Consider the following 8,247-nt stretch of genomic DNA (forward strand, 5'->3'; position numbering starts at 1 on the left):
AGTCGCCTCAGGCACGCTCAGGACGGGAAATTGGACTGAAGACAAGTTTCGGTGCAATCTGTTGGTTTCCTTAGCTAGGAAATTGTTTTTGAATTCACTCTATGTGAATGAATTGGATTATTTGAAATTGATTTATTGGATTTCTTTGCATTATGATTACAATGAATTGAACTCCAATTGGCTTGAATTGGACTATATTATTTAAGTCAAGTCAAGTCTTTTATTGTCAGATACACAGAACAACAGAGTCGGACTGGGCACTGAAATTCTTAGGACAGGACACCGTACAGCAGCTACCATAACAAGACCTAACATGCCGTAACATGTCATGACATAAGTACTCTAACAAAAACAGTAACAATGAATAGGCAATGTGGATACTATAATATACATTTTACGCTAATTACAAGAGCTATACTGAACATATAATACACATGATAGCCTGTGCTAATCTAAGACCTATACTAACCTAGAACATAAGGTAAAATAAAAAATACAATATTGTGCAATATTGCAAGTTGCAGCGCAAACAGCAGTGGAGGTAGGCATGTGTAAAGCATAAAGTGTCGAGTGTGTATGACATATGTGTCAAACTCAAGGCCCGTGGGCCAAATGTGGCCCTCCACGTCATTTTATGTGGCCCACGAGAGCTTAAAAGGTCGGATTAAAGTCAAATACGTGCAGTGACCAAAAACTACATTTCCCACAATACATGCCGATTATGTTACGCGCAAAGTGACGGCATCCCGCCACTGAACTGCAATGTTTCCGAATCGATGCGATTTTCCCAACAAGTGGAATTGAGAAATACAAATGATGATCCCAAAATGTCCAGGAAGAGAATAATTTTTCTTTTTCAAGAAAGATCGGAAGGCGAATACGTGTTTGTGCTTCAAGGAGAAAAAACTATATGTCTTTTGTGTTATGAGGCGGTGGCGGTTGTCAAAGAGTACGATCTACGTCCGCATTCTGAGACCAAACACGGAGCTGAGTGTGCCAACATTAGGCCTCAAGAAAAACGTCAAACTGCCCCGACAATTAAAAGGCAAACTGCGATCAAATGTGTTTGCGAAAGCAACAACTAAAAACAATGCGGCAGTAAAAGCTAGCTTTGTTTCATATTTCAAGTTTTGAGACAAAGTAATTGTCATAACTTGTGTTTGATGTTATTTTTCTTTATTTACTTGGATAGTTTGATTGTTGATTGATGGAGTGATGTGGATTTCATAACCTGACAAATAAAACGGATTTATGATAAAATAACAGAGCAACAAGCAAACATATTTTTTTTTACATCTATGCAAATATATGTAATATTTGTAACTTGAATAAGTCATAAATTAAGAGTTATTTAACATTAAGGAGTAGTTACATTTATAAGTTACATCTGGCCCTTTGAGGGCAACGGTTATGCTGATGTGGCCCTCGGTGAAAATGAGTTTGACACCCCTGGTGTATGTGATGAGAGTGCATTATAGTCCATTTAGAAGCCTGATGGCCTTAGGATAGAAACTGTTCTCCATTCTGCGGGTGTGAGATGTCTCTGTACCGCCTACCAGAAGGCAGCATGGTGAACAGTCTGAAGGATGGGTGGTGGCAGTCTTTTAGGATTCTGCCAGCTCTACGAAGACATCTTGTGTGGTAGATGTCCTGAAGGGTTGGGAGTTTCCTACCAATGATGCACTCAGCGGATCGGACCACACTGCGTAGGGCCTTACGGTCCATGGCTGTGCAGCTCCCGAACCACACTGAGATGCTACCAGTCAGGATGCTTTCTATAGTGCATTGGTAAGGATGACTGGGTTCATGCCAAACTTCTTGAGTCTCCTCTGGAAGAAGAGGCGTTTCCGGGCAGCTTTGACCACTTTGTCCGTGTGGGCAGACCAGATAAGATCATGGCTGATTTTAACCCCAAGGAACTTGAAGCAGCTGACCTTTTCTACTTCAGATCCGTTGATGTGGAGGGGTGCATGCTCCACCCCCTGCCGCCTCCAAAAGTCCACGATCATCTCCTTAGTTTTGCTGATGTTGAGAGAGAGGTAGTACCTTGAGATGACATTGTTGTAATTTGGCGCTATATAAAAAAAACTGAATTGAATTTAATTGAACGGTGTACTGTGTAAGCAGAGCTTTCCCAGACTGTCTGGGACACATACATGTGCGTTCATTGTAGGCTCTTTGAGTAGTGGACAGCATGGAGTCAGCATGGGCACTCTGATCAGTCCGCCCCCCTCACTGTTTGTTCTAACACCTTTCTACTATACCCAACAGTGAGGTGTCAAATAAATTTGTGCAATAGTTACTCTTTGAGATCAGACCACACAGGTCAGTGCAATGCTCCACATGTGAAGAGTCTGGTGCACCCCTTTGGTACTTGGAAACACCCCAGAATTCTTGTTGTTTTGAAAGTACTCTGACAGTCATCTATCCATCACATTTGTCCCATGTCACATCTCATCTCGTCACTCTTGTCCATTTCCCTTCTTCCAACATATATCAATGGGTTTATGTTTATGTTCTGAGCCGGTGACAGCAGCTCAACACAATCTTATACAAAGCTGTCATATTTGACAATGTTTTATGGAGCCGATTGGGGTCTTGCACTTTTATGGACTTGTAAAAGAATAACATCATTGTCAGGGTTAGGGTACGTGTCCAAGAGAATGTTAGACTGAGTTAGTGCCATAATTTGCCTAATTTTCCCAGTACTCCCTTTTCAGTAATGGAAAAGGAAGGGTTAAAAGTACCCAGTACTTCTGGTAAAAACGTCTAGTCTTTTTTTCATGTCAGTGAAAACCATGAAGTGATACTATTATCTTTTGGACACCAATACACAATAATTGTTTATGTCTGACTATTTGGTTTAAAAGGGGCTTGGTTGTTTGAGATCATCAAATTTAGGCTTCAGGTGCAGTCAAATTATTACTTGCTCAGAAAAGTTCCTTTCTGAGTGAAATGACTCACACATATCAAAATGGTAGCCATAATAAAAGCTGGCTGAATTCTCTAAAACTTATGAAAAGAGCTGAAGAACTTACTCTTTCATTTCATTTATCATAGGAGACAATGGACCTTTCTTTATGAATTAAAGGGAGATAATGCCATCTAACAATTACTTATAGAAACGCAAAATTATTTTCCTACATTTAAATTTACTGAAACTTATGTAAATAAGAATAGGGGGATAAGTTTGAACACTCAGCACAACACCAATGCATTACTGTTTTGTGCCTTTTAAAGGTTCTTAATGCAACCCAAGATTTATTTGTCATCCTGGCAATTCTGTGCAAGGAACATTATTTTTACCAAACTTCTACCTATAAGAAAAAAGACCATCAGGTTTGTCACCTACCATATATATGGTCCCGAATCACAGTAAATGTCATCTCAAGGCACTAAAAAGATACAGTCCAATTCAAGCCAATTCCAATTAGAACCCAATTTATTGTAATAAAACTATAATCCAATTAAATCTAATTAATTCAATTTCAAATTAGTCCAATTCATACAGAGCCAATTAAACAAAAACATTGCCAAGGTAAGGAAACAGTCAGATTGCACAAAATCTTCTCTTCGATCCAATCCCCTGTCCTCAGCACAAACGAAGCAACTGTGGAAAGAAAAAACTGCCTCGACCAGCTGGGGTTTGACAGGACAGGAAAGAGGGGACAACAAGCATCATAACACCAGGCCAGGAATAGCTGGCCTTAACACAAGTTAATGACAACAATGATGTCATATGTACATGAATAAAGAGATCAGAGTGAGGAGAAATGCATCATGGGAGGTTCCCCCCAGCAGGCTAGGCCTATAGCACAAAAACTATGGGATGTTTCAGGGTCACCTGAACCAACCCTAACTATAGGCTCCTTGTCAAAAAGGAAAGTTTTAAGCCAAATGTTAAAGGTAGAGAGGGTGTCTGCTTCCTGAAGCCAAACTGGCAGCTGGTTCCACAGAGAGGGGCCTGATAACTGAAGGCTCTGCCTCCCATTCTACTTTTAGAAACTCTGGGAACCACAAGTAAACCTGCAGTCTGAGAGAGAAGTACTCTGTTGGGAAAATATCAAACTATGAGATCTTTAAGATATGATGGAGCTTCGTCACTAAGGGCTAAATGTGTGAGGAAAAGAATGTAAAATTCTTTTTTCAATTTAACAGGGAGTTAATGAAGAGAAGCTAAAACTGGAGAAATATGATCTGCCCTGTTAGTTCTCATCAGATATCTGGCTACAGCATTTTGAATCAGCTCCAAGGTTCCTCACTGTAAAACTTCAGTTTTGTCTAAATTTAGAAGCAGAAAATTCAGTCATTCAGGTCTTCACGTCTCTGAGACTTGCTTGTTGTCTAACCCATTGGATATAGGTAGATAATTCAACACTTCTGGATCAAGAGTAGGTTTTCTTAAATAAAGGTTCAATTACAGCAACCTTAAAAGTCTGAGGTACATATCAACAAAGACAGATTGATCAAATCCAATATGAAAGTGCAGATCAAGGGGGAAATCTCCTTGAGCAGTCTTGTTGAGAAAGGATCTAAAATACAAGTTGATGGTTTAGAAGAAGCTATTGCCGTTGTTAGCTCAGAGAGTTCGGCAGGACAAAAACAGTCTAAATACAATTCAGGTTCTAAAGATACCTCTGAAGACCGCTGGGATAGGCTCCAGCCCCCCCACAACCTGACCGACGGATTCAGCGGGTATAGAAAATGGATGGATGGAAGATACTTCTAAAGCTGCGAATGATTGAAAGAGCTCCTGCCACAGGGGCAGAACTTTACAGGATGCTGTTATGGCTCGTGTTTAAAGGTATGAAACAACTGTCTAAACAAATGCATCATTACCATTGGAGGACTCATTGCCTTATCGGTCTGATTGTTTTACCTCTAAAATTTAGAAACAGAACAATTTCTTATTGGTATTATCCAAAATTGATTAATGCTGTCTACCAAAACACATATGACACTCATTTTAGACCTCTAAATATTGTTTTTATTACGTGTAGATCTATTGAAAATTAGTCCACACAGAGCTCACTGTTGTTTCATGGAGGATTCTCTTAATTGGCTTTACTGGATTCAATTTATTTTTGAATGTGTTAATTTCAAATATCATGGGTCTCTGCACATATCCTTCTTTATCATACTTAACCTTACATGTAGCAATGTACATATTCTCTCAAACACACTTGAAGGAGGCTCAGGACGTTGAGGACCAAATGCAGGACTGAGGAGGCAAGGACAGGCGATGAAAAAAGCAAAATTTAAGTTACACCCCCCCCCCCCCCCCCCCCCCTTAAAGGAACAACTCCCAGATGTTCCTTGAAACAAAAAGAAATCTAGCTGAGGAGGGGCGGGTGGAAGGGGTCAGGACAGAGGGAACAATCCAAACAAGAAACAAAAAAACAGTTCAAGGGCCCACATGGCCAGTCCAAATGTCTAAAAGTGTCTTGTTGGCCCACTAAAGATCCCTCCAGGGGTCGAACAAGAGTCCAGCGGAACCAGCGAGGCGGAGACCCCTCTGGGGATCAAACAGGAGGTCATACGAACCAGTGAGACAGAGGGCCCTCAAGGAGTAGGCAGGAGGCCAGTGGAACCATCAAGAGAAAACCCCCTCTGGGTGCCGAGCAGGTGGCCGGACAGAGGCCAGCAGACAGGCAGAAATGGCAAGGTGGAGGCTCAAGCCATGGATGCCAAGACATCTGGAGACGAAAGAGCTCTCAGGAGGACGGGCTGATGGGCAACCAGATGTCCAATGACAGAGGAAAAGGGACCTTACAAGCAGATAGCCTGAGGACCAGTGGGACGTCAGGCAAAACAGGAGCCTCTCAGGCAGAAGGCCGGACGTGAATAATACTTCCTTAATCTGTGCTAATACGTTTTTTTTCCATTGAAACTTCTTTCTCCATAAGACGCTGTGTAGAAAAAACAGTGAAACTGTTCCATGCACCATGACCCACAGGCAGGAATGCAGCTGGTTGTGTAATGGCCCACACTTCTTGCTGTGTCCCACATGAGACAAAATTTAAAATAGTTTTATGACTTTGATGCCATCAAATTAGGCATATTTTTCAATATTATACATTACATACATACATTTACATTTTTTTCACAAGATTTTACAGATCGAATATTTAATTTAGCATTTGAACATATTTAAATAAATTCAGTGAATAAATGATTAATTCAAATAATTTGCCCCTGTTTTTATTCAGATTTTATACATTCCCAGTGGTTTTAGACACAGAATTTTAAATTTAGCTTGGCTGGCATCCTGGCTGGCAGTTCACACTTATGATAGATATAGTTCACACTTTTAAAGGGACACTCCACCCATTTGCATTAGGCTTTGCATTGTTAGAAACCCAGTCATACTTTTGAATGGTCATGCAACACTCTCTCATTTCCCCCTGAGAAGGGAGAAATCCGTATTCACCTCTTTACACTTCCTCCTACAATGACGCAAAATGACGATTTTTGCGTCATTGTAGGAGGAAGTGTAAGAGGGGTGGATTTCTGTTGAGACTACAAGCGCTAGTTCCCACCCTTCAACACCGCCCATAGGGGGTTGGACCTAATGGGCTAACAGACCTATCACAGATCAGTGCCAGTGCTTTAGACTGGCAGAGAGCTGCAGCTAACATATATATCTACCGTATATCTATATAGATATATATATCTATATAGATATAGATATAGATATAGATATATATAATTGTCATGAGATCCACACTCCTTACCAGTTGGTGGCGGTAATGCTGCTTTAAGTTGTTTGCCAACCGCCAATAAAAAAAACGAAATAGAGAGAGAGATAGAGCTGCAGCCTGCAGCTAACACGGAGAACTGGAGAAGATATGGCTCGAGCTGGGGCGAATTGGTGGCGTCCTGGAGACCTACTTTAGAATACCTAAAGTCAACTGGAAACGACAGCCAAAGCCTACAGGGCCAAATGGACGTCTTTCTGTATAGTAAGTTTGTTTTCTTTGTTACTATGTCAAGGAGTACTCTTGCTAACACGCTAACGTGGCATGTTCATTGCACAAATAGCTTGCAGTTATGCAAGCTACTGTGGCACGCTAGGCTCAAATGCCATCACTCACTTTGTGATCAATGTTTTGTCTAGACAATTTCGTCTAACAGCCTACCGGCACTTTCTTGAGTGTGTCCTGCAAGGAGAGAGATTGGGCAGAGGGCGTCTGTCGTGCAGGCTATCCGCCAGAACTACCCAGCTCCAGACGGCCAGTACTGCGGGCAAGTGGAGGACGCTCAGGAGAAGCTATAGTTTCCTTGTTTTATATTCATTCAACAGTTGTATTGTTTGTATAGTTATTTAATTAAATGGTTAAAATGTACGTTGTTGTGGTTCTTTCTTAGTAATGTTGCTCCAAGTGTATTCGAGTTATTGAACGACCAACATTTCAGAACGGGAACTACCGAGCTACTGTTACCTCAGATGACAAAACGACAGAATTGTGATCATAGCCTACCTATAATTACTATAAATTATGAAGCATTACAAGTATACATTGCATTATAAGTTTGTTGCAAATCAGTTACCTCCTTCCAAGTTTATTCTTATTCTTTATGATGCTATTCTAAACTTTGTTGAAGGCAGACAGGAGAGAAGGAGTGACATTTTGTTTTTTAATTCACAAAATAAGAATTGTCATGAACATAAAGACACACAAACAAAACTATCCACACTATAAAAAAAAGAGGTATTGACCCTGTGATTGAGTATACAGTAAGGTGCTCAATGGAAGTGCAAACAGGTAAGGCAGTGACATGATTTCCAGGTAGCGTAGTCGGGTGGAGCTCGTACACTCTCGGGGGAGTGGCCTGCGGATCTTGAGCATTGCAATGCATTATGGGGATTGTTGTCTTTAATCCACAAGCACAAAAAAGTCATTTTCTGCCTTTTCTCCGTCAAGAAGGCACCAAATTAGAAATTTATGCTACTATTCTACTACATATATGGCCCACTTTCAATACATATTCATGTCTCCACTGGTGGAATGTTCCTTTAAGTTCACAATGAAACTCAATGGATGCAATAATGACAAACATTTCAAACAAACATCACAATTTATTTGGAGTTGTGGTAAAATTACTTTAACCTGGTCTATCAATGCTCATCTGTACTTTCTTTGCTCTCCCATTGATAGCAGTGTTGCCATAATCACAATGTTAAAAAGATTTCATATCATTATGGTGTTATCAGTGCATAAATTGTATTATTGTGATTTGATGACA

General features: G+C 40.5%; 1 long non-coding RNA gene across 1 annotated transcript; it reads left to right on the forward strand.

Moving 5' to 3' along the window:
• Window positions 1-6,730: 6,730 nt before the first annotated feature.
• Window positions 6,731-7,346, forward strand: LOC142380649 (uncharacterized). Its single transcript, XR_012769852.1, has 2 exons — window positions 6,731-6,962; window positions 7,118-7,346. It is a non-coding gene; the product is annotated as an uncharacterized LOC142380649 (long non-coding RNA).
• The last annotated feature ends 901 nt before the right edge of the window (window positions 7,347-8,247 follow it).

The sequence above is a fragment of the Odontesthes bonariensis genome, chromosome 5 (genome assembly GCF_027942865.1).
Source record: "Odontesthes bonariensis isolate fOdoBon6 chromosome 5, fOdoBon6.hap1, whole genome shotgun sequence".
Lineage (NCBI taxonomy): Eukaryota > Metazoa > Chordata > Actinopteri > Atheriniformes > Atherinopsidae > Odontesthes > Odontesthes bonariensis.